The sequence below is a fragment of the Vombatus ursinus genome, unplaced genomic scaffold, assembly GCF_900497805.2.
Source record: "Vombatus ursinus unplaced genomic scaffold, bare-nosed wombat genome assembly UNPS02009205.1, whole genome shotgun sequence".
Taxonomy (NCBI): Eukaryota; Metazoa; Chordata; class Mammalia; order Diprotodontia; family Vombatidae; genus Vombatus; species Vombatus ursinus.
This window is the reverse complement of record NW_020948983.1, coordinates 26,698,017-26,713,629: the sequence shown is the minus strand read 5'-3', so window position 1 is coordinate 26,713,629 and position 15,613 is coordinate 26,698,017.

Here is a 15,613-nt window from a genome sequence, read left to right as displayed (position 1 = left end):
TAGCGGTGTAACCCAGAGCAAGTCACTTAACCCCAATTGCCTCACCAAACAAACAAAAAAATTAATTATTAATTGGGGCAGCTAGGTGGCGCAGTGGATAGAGCTCTGGCCCTGAAGTCAGGAGGACCTGAGTTCAAATGTGGCCTCAGACCAAACACTTGGCACTTAATAGCTGTGTTACCCTGGGCAAGTCACTTAACCTCAATTGCCTAAAAAATAAATAAATAAATGAAATGAAGTGAAATAATCTTTCTATAGTTTGATTGGTATGGCAATAAAGTAAAAAGTATAAATAAAATAAAATTTTATAATATTTTAATACAAAAATCAGTTAATTTAATTTTCAAAAATTTTAAATTTTATTTAATATTATTTTAATAATTTTATATGTTTAATAAATATATAAACAATATAGCAAGTAAATTGATTTAGGTAGTATCATTTTTTGTCAAATTGGCTCATTCTACATATGAACAATTAATATTTCTCAGTTGTTTATATCTGTCTCTATTTGTGTGAAGAGTGTTTTGTAATTGTATTCTTTTCTCCTGTATGTTTTCTTAGAAAGTACACTCTCAATATTTTATACGGTCTGTATTTTAAATGGAATTTCTCATTCTATCTTTTTCAGCCTGTTTTTTGTTGTATGGAAATGTTAATGATTTGTGTGGGTTTATTTTATATCCTGTAACTTGCCAAAGTTATTAATTATTTCACTTAGTTTTTTAATTGACTCTTTAGGAATTTTTAAGGAAACTATCATACAAAAAATGATAGTTTTGTTCCCTGTCTATTCTTATTCCTTCCATTTTTTTTTTATTGTTATAGCTAGTATTTCTAGTACAATATTTAATAATAATAGTGATAATGGACATCTTTGTTCGGCCTCAATTTAGCCTATCTAGACTGTTAGGTTATTCCCCATTAGAGATAATGCTTGCTCTTGTGTTTATATAGTAACTACTTAGAATTTTAAGGAAAGCTTTATTTTATTCCTGTGCTTTCTAGTGGTGGTGTTTTTTTAAGGGGAATGGGTGTTGTATTTTGTCGATTTTTTTCTACATTTATTTTTGTTATTAATGTGGTGAGGTATACTTACAGTTTTCCTAATATTGAACCAGCCTTGCTTTCCTAGAACAAATCCAGTCTGGTCATAATGTTATCATTTTTGTGATATATTTTGGTAATTTCCTTGCTAGCCTTTAAGAAATATTTTTGCATTAATATTTATTAGGTATCCCCATTTGGGTATCAAGATCAGTAGGATTCCTTTACCATTTTTTCCCCCAGACCATTTATGTATTATTGGTCATAATCTTTTAAATGTTTGGTAGAATTCACTTGCAAATCAGTTCTGGAGTTTTTTCCTTAGGGAGTTTATGTCTTATTAAATTTCTTTTTTTAAAAAATAGTTCTTTAAATAGTTTCTTTGCAGTTCTGTTAATCTAGGCAATATATATTTTTGTAAATATTTGTCTATTTCACTTACATGTCAGTTTTATTGATATATTATTGGGCATAATAGTTCGTAATAATGTTATTTTATTTCCTTCAGAAACCTAATTCCTAATTTTATTAGTTCTCTTTTTTTTTTTAAAATTTATTAATTTTGTTAATCTCATTTGATTTTTCAGGACTTCTATTTTGATGTTTAATTGGGAATTTTTAATTTGTTGGTTTTCCAAGTTTTTTAGTTACATTCCCAATTCCTTAATCTGCTCTTTCTCTTTTATTGATGTAGGTGTTTAGAGATAGAAATTTTCCCCTAAGTACTGCTTTGGCTGTTTTCCACAAATTTTGGTACACTGTCGCATTTTTGTCATTATGTTTAATGAAATTGATGTTTCTGGGATTTGTTCTTTGACCCACCCATTCTTTGGGATTAAATTATTTAGTTTCCAAGTAATTTTTCATATATGTTTCAAAAGCCCTTAATTGAATGTGATTTTCATTTCATTATAGTCAGAAAAAAAGATGCCTTTAATATTTCTGCTTTTCTGCATGTGTTTGTTAGGTTTTTATGCCCCAGTGCATGCTCAATTTTTTGTGAAGTTTCCGTGCACAACTAAGAAATAGGTATGCTCCTTTCTTTTTCCATTTATTGTTTTCCAGAGGCTTATCATTTCTAAGTTTTCTAAAATTCTATTCATTTCCTTAACTTCTTTGTTGTTTATTTTATAAATCTAAATCTAAGCTTAGGTAAATTTAGGTCTATCCCCCCACCTCTTTATTATCTTTATTATTTATTGTTGTTGCTCTTCATTGCTTTTAGGTAGTCCAGTGATTCATAAATTGTCGCTCCTCTATTTTCCAGGTCAGGTTTTTTAAAAAAAATCTGAGATATTTCTCTTATAAACTCATTTAAGTTTTCTTTTAAGAATTTAGATGCAATGCCATTTGGTACATATATGTTCAGTATTATTATTAATTCATTATGCTTGGTACCTTGTAGCAAAATGGAGTTTCTCTGTTTATTTTAATGAGGCTCATTTTTGCTTTGTCTGAGATCATGATTGCCACCTGTGCTTTTTTTATTTCAGCTGAAGCATAATAGATTCCATTCCAGTCTCTTAATTTTACTCTGTGTACTTTTCTCTTTCCGATGTATTTTTTAAACAATATTGTTGGATTCTAGTTTCTAATTCATTTTGAAATCTTCCATTTAATTGGATGAGTTTATCATTCTCATTCACATTTATTGCTAGCTATGTATTTCCCTCCATCTTGCTCTTTTATGTTGTTTTCTTTATTTTTTATGCTGTTCTGCCTTTAAGAATCTGTTTTGATTCTGACCACAGACTCCTTTAAATCACTCTTTCTAACCCCTACCTTCTTTCTAGTTGGATAAGGTGAATTTCTGTACCAGATTTCGTGTGTGTATGTGTATTCTTCCTATCTTTAACTGTTTCAGGTAAGACCAAAATTGTGTACCTTTTGCATCCCATTTCTATGAAATAATTTTCCCCATTCTTCCTCTCCATTTACCCCTCTCCCAGTGCATTCTTCTTTCTTACTCTTCCATTGTTTTTAGATCATCCAAATATAATCATGCCCTGGCCCTCTGTTTAATTAGAGTTTCTCTAAGACCCCTAGTGGTTTAGAGGTTATATGTATTATCTCCTTGTATCAGAATATTAACAGTTTAACCTTGCTTAGTCTTTTATGATTCCTCATTCACGTTTACATATTTATGTTTCACTTGAGTCCTGTGTTTTAGTGACAGTTTTTCTTTTCAATTCTGGCCTTTTTATCATGAATGCTTGAAAGTCCTCTATTTTACCAAATATCCATTTTTCTCCCTCTGTAGGATTCTAGTTAGTTTTTCTAGGTCAGTTATTCTTGGTTCTAATGCTAGATCCTTGGCCTTCAAGAATATATTCCAAGCCTTTTATTCCTTTAAGGTGGTAGCTGCTAAATCTTATGTGATTCTGGCTGTGGCTGTGTGGTAATTGAATTATTTTTTTCTGACTACCTTAAGCATTTTCTCCTTGACTAGGGAGCTCTGGATTTTGGCTATAATGATAAAATAGTGGATTCTCCCAGTTTCTACTTTGTCCTCTGGTTCTAGGGATATCTGGGCAGCTTTCCTATATGATTTCTTGAAATATGATGTGTAGGCTCTTTTATTGTTGTTGCTCTTCATTGCTTTTAGGTAGTCCAGTGATTCATAAATTGTCACTCCTCTGTTTTCCAGGTCAGTTTTTTTTTTTTAATCTGAGATATTTCACATATTCTTAATTTCTTCATTCGTTTAAAGTTTTTGTCTTTTTGAAAATTATTTCTTGATATCTTACCCCAGTCATTATCATCCATTTGGCCAGTTCTAATTTTTAAAGAGTCATTTTCTTCAGTAAGCTTTTGTACCTCTTTTACCTAAATATTAACTCTCTTCATAAATTTCTTGCATAGATCTCATATTTTCCAAGTTTTTCTTGTACCCCTCAAATTTGGTTCTGAAAAAAATTATCCCCCTCTTTTAACTCTTCTGGGAATTCTTACAGGCATTTTTCTTTGAGGCTGTACTTGTAGATGTTTTCAAGTAATCATCTTCTCTGTTTCTTGAGCATCCTTTTCACTCTAGTAGCTCTTTATGCTTGACAAATTTTTTGTTTGCGTATTCTTTTAGCCTGCTTGTTGACCTTAGACTTTATTTTAGCTATGGGCTGTGCTCCCCTCTAGGGGGAGGGGCAGGTACCTGGCTTGAGCTTCTGTCTTTTTATATCCTTTTGCTTTCATAGCTCAGTCTGGGGCCCTGGAAGTTTCTGGTGCTTCCAGAGTGAAGTAATCTGAGGACAGGTGTGTTCACTGCCCTTGTAGTCTGAGATCTACAGACCTGACCCAGGTTTGGATCTATTGGCTTATGTGTAGTTGAGTTTCAATAGACTGCTGTTGGACTTAGTCACTGGTAGCTTGCTGAGAGGTTTTTCAGGTTTAGAGGAACTGAAACTAGCTCCTCATCGGTCTAAGTCTTCTGGGCTGGTTATTCCACTCCAAGCATATTATGTGTGGGGCTAAAGGTTACAACTGTGTCAGTGTTCTGCTTAAAAATTAGAAAATATAAGAGACAAAATTGATAAAATTTGGAACACAATTATAGATGTGAATAAAACTGAGAGCTAGTTGCTTTTTTAAAAATACTAAAATTGCCACACATGTGATTTTTTTAAAAGAGAGGAAAAACAAATTACTAGCATGAAGTTGAATAAGATAAACGCATGTAGAATGGAAAGGAAATAAATACAATAGCAAAACTACTATTTAACCATTAAATATTGGGGGGAGGAGCCTATGAATTTAAAGAAATGATCTATAAATATAGGGGATTCTACAAAGTCTATACCAACACTCTGGGGACACCCTGTATAATTCCAAATTAAGATGAGAAATTGAGATCTTAATTCAATATTAGAGAAATTGATCAAGCCATTAACAAACTACCAAAGAACCCCTAGATCAAATAGATTTACAAGTAAATTGAATCAAATATTCAAAGAGCAATTAGTACCTATACTACAAAAAATTTTCCTTGTAACTTCTTTCCTTATCCTGGTGGCATTAGTTGTGTTCAACCAAAATTATCATTTTTTTATTTTTTATAATTGTTAAGAATTTGTTCTTTACACATAGCTATGAGAGACCTGTGGTCTTCTACTCTCCTCTGCCCCCTCTCCTCCATAAACTTTCCTGTCACATATATCCATTTTTAATGAATTTTGGACTGTGATATGTTTCCTAAGCCTGATTTGTCAAACTGCTTTCCAGTTTTCCTAGGCATTCTTTTCAAATAGGAAATTCCTAGGTAATTTATGCTTCCAGATTTATTAAACATTTGGTCATTGAGTTGAATTGTTTCTGATGAGTTCAGTGGTTCTTAAATTCTCTTCTTAACCTCCTTTCCAAGTCATTTGTTTTGTATAGTAACTATCTTTAATTTTTTTTTTCAACCTTTTGATTTGGTTCCTTTCTTTCCTGAAATCACTGAGTTACATTTGCTGTATTCTATTTTCCAGTGAATCTTTGGGTAAGTTTCCTGTCTTAGTCTAAACTGAATATTCTCCTTCCAATTTTTTTTCCTCTAGAGCTGTTGTTTCATATTTTTTTCTTCTTGTTTGATTTCATATGGGTACTTTTGTAATTCTTATTGTCAGGCCATTGTTTTCTCTGAGGCTCTATATGGACTTACACAGTTACTTTTGGGGGGTTTACCTCTTGGGGGTCTCTTGAAGCATAATAATTCTTGAATGTTTTGTGTTTTCTTTTTAAACTATCTCTAGCCTCAGTCTCTCATTTGGGACTTGGTTGCTGAAGCATCCAGGCTCTACACACCTTCCATCCTAATGTACGGGGTACCCTATTTGGTTCTGACTTCAATCTCCTAAAATCCTGAATTCATCTGCCTTATTGTTAGGCTTCAGTCCCTGCTCCCCTTTCACCCACAGTCCACAGTGCTATAGTCTTCAGAGTCTGGGGCTTCTGCTCTCCTCCTTCACCTCACCTTCTTGCAACCCCTTAACCTCTCCTCATGTCCTAGTCGGAGCTCTGTGGACTTCTGAGTTCCCTGGAGCTTCCGCATCAGAATTCTGAGCTTTTTCTCCACTAGGTGCTACCACCTCTTCTCTTGCACTGCAGGCCTTGTGGTACCCCTGAAATATTTATGGTGTGAATACTTGCAAGCTTCCATTGTGTTTACTTTTCTGTTCATCCTGACTTCACTGCTGCCAATGGGCACTCGTGTTCTTTGTATATAGACCTAGACTGGTTGAGGTCACTTTTCTTTCTTTTTACCATAATTTGATCTAATGCCGTTTTATTCTAAAATCCTTTTTCTAATAAAGGAAAAAATTTTAAAAATTGATTTTTGACATAATATATTTCCCAGTGTTCTCTCCTACATTGCCTTTAAAAAATTCAAATATAGCACTTGTGACAGAACAGGTAATATACTCTTTGCTTATATTTATCATTTCTTAATTGATAGTGTATGATCTGGAATCAGTATATTTGATGTAAATTCTGTAATGTAATTCTTATCTTTATTTTGCATCATCATCATTTATATAAAATTTTCTCATTCTTCTTCATTGATTCTGTATCATTTCATACAAGGCTTTCCATACTTCTAATTCATTTTTATTCTTTCAGTTATTTGTATTCATTGTTTCCTAGAGCACAAAAATATTCCATTGCATTTATATATTGCAATTTGTTCAATCGTTTCCTATTTGATGGACACATTTCCTATTTGAGGGACGCATTTTGTCTGTTCAGAGATGGTATGAATATTTTGATATTTGTGAGACACTTCTTCCTTTGACCAACCTCCTTGCCATATGAGCCCTTATAATTGTATTGCTGAGTTCACCCTCACGTTACCTACCCACTTAAAATCTAAATTTCTTGAATCTATTTTGTTATTTTTGCTTTTTTAATCTATATAAGTGTACAAATAGAATCATTTTTTTCCCACTCTACCCACACAAAAACTCAAACCATCCCATCTTTTAGTTTTAATTACATACACCTCTGCTGCCCCTTTCCAAGACACATTATTTTAATTCATCCTATTCCCTATCCCTTTCCTCTTTTAGTATACTCTAGAATCTGATATTTCATTTATGGGAACATTATTCTAAAAAAGAATCCATAAGCTTCACCAGACTGCCAAATGGGTCCATGAAACAAAAAGAATTTAAGAATCTCTGCCTCTAATTGATCACTTTTCCAGTTTATCTTTCCAACTGCTGTTCTCAGATCTTCATAATGTACTGTTTTGGTAATGTCATCTCTATTAAAAGATCCTCCTTGGCTTCCCAGATTAAGTATAAATTAATTCATTATCTTGACATTTGAGATCCTTCATAGCCTACCTCAAACCTATATTTTTAACCTTCACACTATTCCCTTCTTGTATTCTGTTATAGCCAAATTGGACCGCTCAATTTTTACCATTGTTATTTTACCTTTCCCAGCTGTCTTATTCATAACTATCTCCCTTGCCTGGCTCTGCTTTTTTATGTTTCTCTAGCTTTCTTCTGTCAAGGCCCACCTCATTCTTTCCAATAAGCCTTTCCTCTGACTCCTTATTCTCCATTGCACCTATCATATTTTTCCTTATCTCATAGTTCCTTGTCTGTTATTTTCTCCTGCTATATTATATTGAAATCTTCTTGAGAAATTGAGTCTGATTTCTCTCTACTGTCTTTTATCCTTAGCTCTAAGCAAAATGCCTTCTATGTAGTTTCTCTTAGTAAATGTTTATTGAATCGAGTGTAACAGTAATAATGATGAAAATTATCTTCATCATCCAACAGCTGCAGGACCCCAACCTAACACAGTTCCACTTTTCAAAAATTTCCCTTGCTGTTATTGTGAGATATAAAGTACTAGAGCTTTAAGGGACCTTACAGATCTGCTGATCTAACCCCTTTGTTCTATAAATGGAATTAAGGCCCAGAGAACATCATATGTTACATTAGCCATTCAGTCTAGTAATTGCAGATGTTATTTTATTACTTCGTCAAGATGAGCATGGACTAGCCAAAGTGTCTTTCATTTGTGTAGTATTGTCTAGTTTTCTCCCCAACTAGGATGATTATCAAACTATTACTCTATACTTTGGCAGAAAATTAGGCTTTTCTTGTTTGGTTTTAGATATGACCCTTTCACATCAAAACAACCATCTCTGTAATCTTCTAAATCCATGCCTTTTGGCAATTGTTTGGTGGTATAGGCGAGGGATTAAACCCTGGTCTTGAGTTTGATTCTTGCCTCAGACAGTTACTAGCTGTGTGATCCAGGGCAAGTCATTTAACCTTTCTGAGCTTTATAGTTCCCTCATCCGTAAAGTGAGGGAGTAGAAAAGTTAATGGCTTCTGAGGGAATTTCTAGCACTAGATATTTGATCCTTCTTGATCTGGTCTCTCTCTTCCTTTATTCCTTTCTGGCTTAGAGAAATCTGTTGGTGGTGGCTGTTGATTATGCATAAGCTTTTTTCTTAACTGATTTACTTTTATCAAAATCTTTTTTTTTTTTTTTGGCTGTTTTTTCAGTGAAGCAATTGGGGTTAAGTGACTTGCCTAGGGTCACACAGCTAGTAAGTGTCAAGTGTCTGAGGTAGGATTTGAACTTAGGTCCTCCTGACTCCAAGGCCAGAGCTCTATCCACTGTGCCACCTAGCTGCCCCTTTAACTGATTTACTTTTGAGTACATTGGATGGTCACTGTAGCCCCATTAACTTGAATCTTACCACCTTTTTGAATACTCCACTCTATTTTTAAAAAAAAATATGTTAACATAACTTTTTCACTTCTTACCTTGTCAAAGTCACTTTCATGAGACTTCAGTGGAACTTTAGAGGTGAAGTCTTATGAAGAGGTTAGCTGTATAACATACTCTTTTCAGGAGCACATGTAGGTATAGCTATAGTTACAACTATGGTGAATTGGTACAGTTTCAGCTAATATTTGTCTTGATTCTCTTGCTTATCCCTCTTACTGAGTATGAACCAGAAGATGAATATCTAAATCTGAGAACTTGAGGTTATTTAAGGAAAATTGATCTGTAATCCAGGAAGTCTCTCAGCTTGCAAATTTCTGTAGAATCTAATTAAATTGTTGGTTTATAATGCTATTGGACTTAGAGAGAGTTTCGAAGCTCTTGTTACCTTTTTAAGAAGTGGCATCACACTGCGTTGCTTCTGTGATTGACTTGGAGCCAATTGGATTTCATCCAGGAGTACATTTCACACAGAAAAATGGGAGAGCTGGTTATAAGGCTTATTGTTTCCATAGAAATGAAATCTACATCTGGATATCAGCTGTAGATTGGTGTCAGTGAATTCCATGGTACTTAAACAACTCTAGTATGTTCTCAGGATGCTGTAGTGTTTGTTGATGATAATTTGTTTTACAAACCAGACCAGTGCAGGTCTGATGGATTTTTAAATAGTTTTGGAATTTACTTTTTTGGATCTTTTTAGTCTCTTTCCTAATTAAGAGAAATTGGAAAAATAGCCAAATTGCTAATAGTGGAAATTAAGATGTATGAATTTTTAAGAAAATACTTATTATATTTATACTTGGTGAGTACTACTGAATAAAAGTGACCCTAATTCTGCATGAAAATCCTGAAGACAATTGACTTCTGTAAATGAGAATTTAGGAAAAGAAAACTTGGGGCATCTAATGACTTTTTTTTTTTTTTTGGCTAGGCAATGGGGTTAAGTGACTTGCCCAGAGTCACACAGCTAGTAAGTGTTATGTGTCTGAGGCCTTATATGAACTCAGGTCCTCCTGAATCCAGTGCCGGTGCTCTATCCACTGCACCACCTAGCTGCCCCCAATGACCTATTTTCCAATTATCACATTGCTCAACTCCATTGCTCTAAGTCATAGGGTAGTGGAATAAAGAAGAGAAGTTAGAGAGGCTTGGCATGGTTTCTATTGTAAAAGAGTTTACTGAATTACCTAATAAAAATCTAAGATGTAAAAGACTATATTGCAGGTAATTTTTCTATAGCAATTTCTTTTTGTTCCTTTTTTATTACTTAATATCTTTAAAGTATCTTGTTTATAAAGATACTTTAAATTTTGAGTTTCAAATTCTTTCACTCCCTCTGTCCCCTCCCTCAGTCACCAAAAAGGGCAAGCAATATGATACCTATTTGTGCATGTGAAATCAGGCAGAACATATTTCCACATTACCCATGTTACAAGAAAAATAAAGTGAGAAAATTATAGTGTAATTTATGCTCAGAGTTCATTATTTCTTTTTCTGGAGGTGGATAGCAGTTTTCATTATGAGGTTGTCCAAATTGTCTTGGATCACTGTATTAATCAGAGTAGCTAAGTTTTTCATAGTCACCATCAGAATGTTGCTATTACTGTGTACAATGATGATCTGGTTTTGCTCACTTCACTTTGCTTCAGATCATACAGGTCTTCCCAGGTTTTTCTGAAACCATCTTAATCATTTCTCATAACACAGTAGTGTTCCATCACAATCGTATACTATAACATGTTCACCCATTCCCCAATTGATGGGCATCCCCTCAATTTCCAATTCTTTGCCACCACAAAAAGAACTACTATAAATATCTTTGTATCAATAGGTCATTTTCCTTTTTCTTTGATCTTTTTGGGATATAGACGTAGTGGTATTTTACTGGGTCAAAGTGTATGCACAGTTTCGTAGCCTTTGGGGCGTAGTTCCAAATTGTTCTCCATTATGGTTGCAGCAATTTACAACTCCACTAACAGTTCATTAATATACTTATTTTCCCACATCCCTGCCAGTATTTGTCATTTCTGATAAGTACGAAGTGGTACCTCAGACTTCTTTTAATTTGCATGTCTCTAATCAAGTGATTTAGAGCATTTTTTAATGACTATAGATAGCTTTGATTTCTAATTGTGAAAATTGCCTGTTCATTTTCCTTGACCATTTACTAATTGGGAGATGACTCTTATTTTGATGAATCTGACTTCATTCTGTACATATTTGAGAAGTGAGGCCTTTATCAGAGAAACTTGAAGTAAAAATTTTGGTTATTACTCCATTGTCTATGGTACCTTTTAGCAAAATGTAGTTCTCTTGTTTATCTCTTTTAATTAGGTTTGTGTTTGCTTTTGCTTTGTCTAAGGTCATGATTACCACTCCTGCCTTTTTTTTACTTCAGCTGAAGCATAATAGATTCTACTCCAGCCCTTTATTTAAAATTCTGTGTTTTTCTGTTTCAAGTGTGTCTCTTGTGAACAGCATATTTTTGGATTCTGGTTTCTAATTCATTCTGCTACCAACTTACATTTTTGTTTTAAAATTTTTGTTTATTTCATTAGATATTTCACAATTATTTGTAAAAATATTAAATATTTTTAAAAGTTTTGAGTTTCAATTTCTTTCCCTTCCTTCTGGCCATCCACCTGCCTTGAGAAGGCAAGCAATTTGATATCAATTCTACATGTGAAATTAATGTAAAACATTTTCATATTAATCGTGTTGCAAAATAAAATAAAATAAAAATAAAGTTTGGAAATTATGCCTCAGTCTGCATTCAGAGTTCATCAGTTCTTTCTCTGGAGAGGGATAACACTTTTCATCATGGATCAGTTGGAATTGTCTTAGATCATTTTCTTGATCAGAGTCTGCTTCCACAACTAAATGGAAGGGGTTAGGTTAGATGATCTTTGAGGACTCTTCTGCCTCTAAATCTAAGGAGGAGGATAGGACTGACTGGAAATATGATTTCTTTAAACCAAATGAGCTTTTATTAAGTACCTACTGTGGGCCAGGCACTATATGAGGAACTTGCAGATTGAAACTCAAAAGACAGATTCCAGTTACTGACACTAAGCAATTTATATTCTTTTGGGGGGACAGAGATGGACTGGGTAACATTCAAGAGTAGACAAAATAAATCCAAAGACTCGTTCTTGTAAGTACACACACACTTGTCTATATGCACAATTGGGGGAATCAGGAAATTCCTCTTGAAGGATATAGCACTTTAGCTGATCTTGAAAAGATCTAGTGCATTTCAGGAGTATGGGACAACCTATGCAAAGACATCTTAGGAGGAGTGATGGCATGTTGTGAATGGGAACAGTGAATCCGTCTGGTTGCTGCATGAAGTATGGAAGGGAAAATAAGTAAGTAGCCTAGAAAGATAGGTGGGAGCCAGTATCAAAAAGCTAAACATGAAATTTGTATTTTATTCTAAAGACAATGAACCACTACTTTTTGAGCATGTGAGTGACATGGCTAAACTTAGATTTCATTGTAACACTGATTGGACAGCTCTGAAGTTTGGGCATGGCAGAGACTAGAAGGTCAGTTAAGAGGCTATTGCGTTAGTTTAGGCTAATGAAGATCTTTTGTGTAGGAAAAAAGGGACAGTTGTGAAATGTGGGACTGGAACTTTGGAGAAAGATGAGGACTGGATATGTAGATTTGAGGAGTTGTCTATATCAGAGATGCTGATTTTGTCCCTTTGTAAGGTCACTAGAGATGCTCAGTAAGAACAAAGCTGCTCTAGGTAGTCAAGGAGAGAGCATAAAAAACAAGACAAGGGATTGTACCTTAACTATGACAAATCTGTTTAAGTATTACTACAACTTTACAAAATGTTAGGTACATTTATATTTGTGTAACTTTAAAACATTCCAAAGCCAAATTAAAGCCAATTTTAAAAATATTTTGATAATATTTGTAAAGTAATTTACAAACCTTAAAGTGCTTTATTTATATACATGTTAGCTACTTAGAATTATCCATGCCACTATCCATCATTGTTGCAAGTAAGTGGAATAAACACTTTAAGACAGTAGTTCTTAACTTTTTTGTGTGTCACAGACTGCTTTGACAGCCTGTGGACCTCTCAGAATAATGTTTGGAGAGGGGGTGTGTGTGTGTGTGTGTGTGTGTGTGTGTGTTATATGATAAGAAAGGAAAGCAATTATATTGGAATGTTTATCAAAATAATTAGGCTGTGGAGCACAGCTTAAGAACCCCTGCTTTAGCACACGAGTAATTGACAGGCTTTATCTCATTTAGCTTGATTTTGATTAGTATTGTTTCCTTCTTTGTCTTAAAAGAAAATTTTATAGTCTTTAAATTAGAAGGGACATTATAAGTGATGTGCTCCAAACTCCCACTTACTTTTTTTCTAATTGTTATGAATACTTTTTGTGTTTACCTTTATTTCTGAATATCTCCTTTGCCCATCCCCTAACTCATCTAGTGATTCCTTGTAACAAACTCTTATGAAGGGGGAAAAAAAGCAGTTTAGGAAAACCAAAACATCAGACATGATTGACAGTATATGCACTCCATAGCCCCAGCCCCCTACCTTTACAAAGAAGTGAGGGTAATACATTTTTATTCACTTTTCCAGGATCAGCCTACATAATGATTCTTACAATATTGACTCTTTTTTTTTTTAATTACAATTACATTGATATGACTATATTTTGTTTTTCTGGTTCTTTTTCCTTCACTTTACATCATTTAATATATGTTCTACCTCACCTCTCTGAAGTCTTTATAGTGCCTTACATCATAGCAATATTCCTTCACCGTCCTATACCACAATTTGTTAGGCATTCCCCAGTTTAATGGCGGCTACTTTGTCCCCAGTTCTTTACTACCTTAGAGAGATCTGTGAATATTTTGTTGTATATGAATTTCTCTTTCAATACCCCCGGTTGTATTTCTAGCAGGGGACTATTTGAGTCAATGGATGTAAATATTTTGTTAACTTTTTTTTAAAGCATAATTTGAAAATACTTTGTTAAATTGCTTGTACCCATTTTTGGCCTTGCCAGCAGTGTGAGCAGTGTATGCATTGCTTTGCCTATCTTTCTACTAACATTGCAACATTGATTATTCCTGATTTTTGTTTTCTGTTACAAGGTAAAAGTCTCCGAATTTCAGGGCAGCTAAGTGGCTTAGTGGATAGAGCACCGGCCCTGAAGTCAGGAGGACCTGAGTTCAAATGTGGCCTCAGACCAAACACTTGACACTTAAGTAGCTGTGTGACCCTGGGCAAGTCTCTTAACCCCAATTGCCTTAAAAAGAAAAGTCTCAGAATTTTGATAAACATTTCTATTATATGTGCTGTGGAATAATCTTACATTTGGTTGTTAATAGTGTGCAATTCTTTGTAGGCTGTTTATAGGGTTTGACCACTTACTCCCTCCACCTAAATGAAAAAATCCCTTCCTTTTATATTCCTAAATAGAGGTCCAATCTCTCTATTTCAATCCTTCCAGCACTGGAGAGAGTTCACTATCTTACACAAGAAAACTTCTCCAGTATTCGTTAGTTCTAGTTATAGAAAGAATAGATCTTACTACTCCATTTCTATGTGATCAGATAACAGGAATGTTTGAAGGCTGATGTCACGTCCTTCTCTTCTTTCTCTGCCTCCCAAATCTTATCATTTGAGTAAACACATCAGCCATTTCTTATGCAGTGATCTCTAGATGCCTTATAGATGGACTTTAAGTTGTCAGTATCTTTTTTAAAGTGTTACCCACAATTGGACGCAATACTGCAGATATAGTGTGATTGGTATGGAATATAGTGAGATTATTATTCCTTCCTGTGGTCTGGAAATTCTATTTCTTAGCCTGATTCTTAGCTTATTTAGAAGTTGCTTTTTTATATCACTGCTCAATAAGCCTGTGATTAATCCCTCAAATTTATTTCACAAACATGAGGTCTTCTTTGTTATGTATTTAAACAGTAGCAGCAGCAACTGTAAACAATTGTCTCCTTGCTTTTTTACTATCACTTTTAGCTTTGTTATCTTCTTATTTCATAAATATCTTCTAGTCTTTTTCCAAGTTATTGATAAAAAAAGAAAATTGAACTGCTTAGGGACAAGAAAAGGGCTCTTGTAGCTTGCTAACAGACCCCTGCCCTGACTTGGAGCTGTTGATAAGTTTTGAGTACATTTGTTCAATCAGCTGATACTTTTTGTTTTATTCCTGCATACTTGTTCTTATTAGAATATTTCCCAAAGATATAAGACTTTTACCTTTAAAACCCTTAAATACATACTCTTGGGCCAGAGAGTCCCAGATTGTCTTTTTGGAATAATTTGAGGGTTAAGAGTTATACAGTATCTGACGAATTTTTGAATTTTTTCTCACCTCCATTGAGAAGGGTAGAAGGTGTTTATAAATTGTTATTGCATATTTTTAGTCAAAGTTAAGTACTTTGATCAACTCTGTGGAGAGTCCCTTGTAAAAAGCCAAGTAAGTGTCTACTATTTATAGAAAGCAACTAAACTACCTATATTTGTGATACCTTTTCTAAAGGATAGAGAAATACCAAGAATTATGAAACTTGGTGTATAAAATACCCATTCTACTTGCATTTAATAGTGTTATTTCTTAGTATCCTATATAGTATCCTGTATTTTGCATGGAGTAAAAGAAAGTGTCAGGTACCTGAAATGATACTATGTATTTACTGGTATGACTTAGAATAAGGTTAGCATGTTGTACTTTTTTTGAATTCGTAAGACGTGTTGAAATCACTTGTTATACAGAAAACATTTTTAGGTAATTTATCAAATTTAAAGTGTAGAGAGTCAAGGGAAACTTTCTTG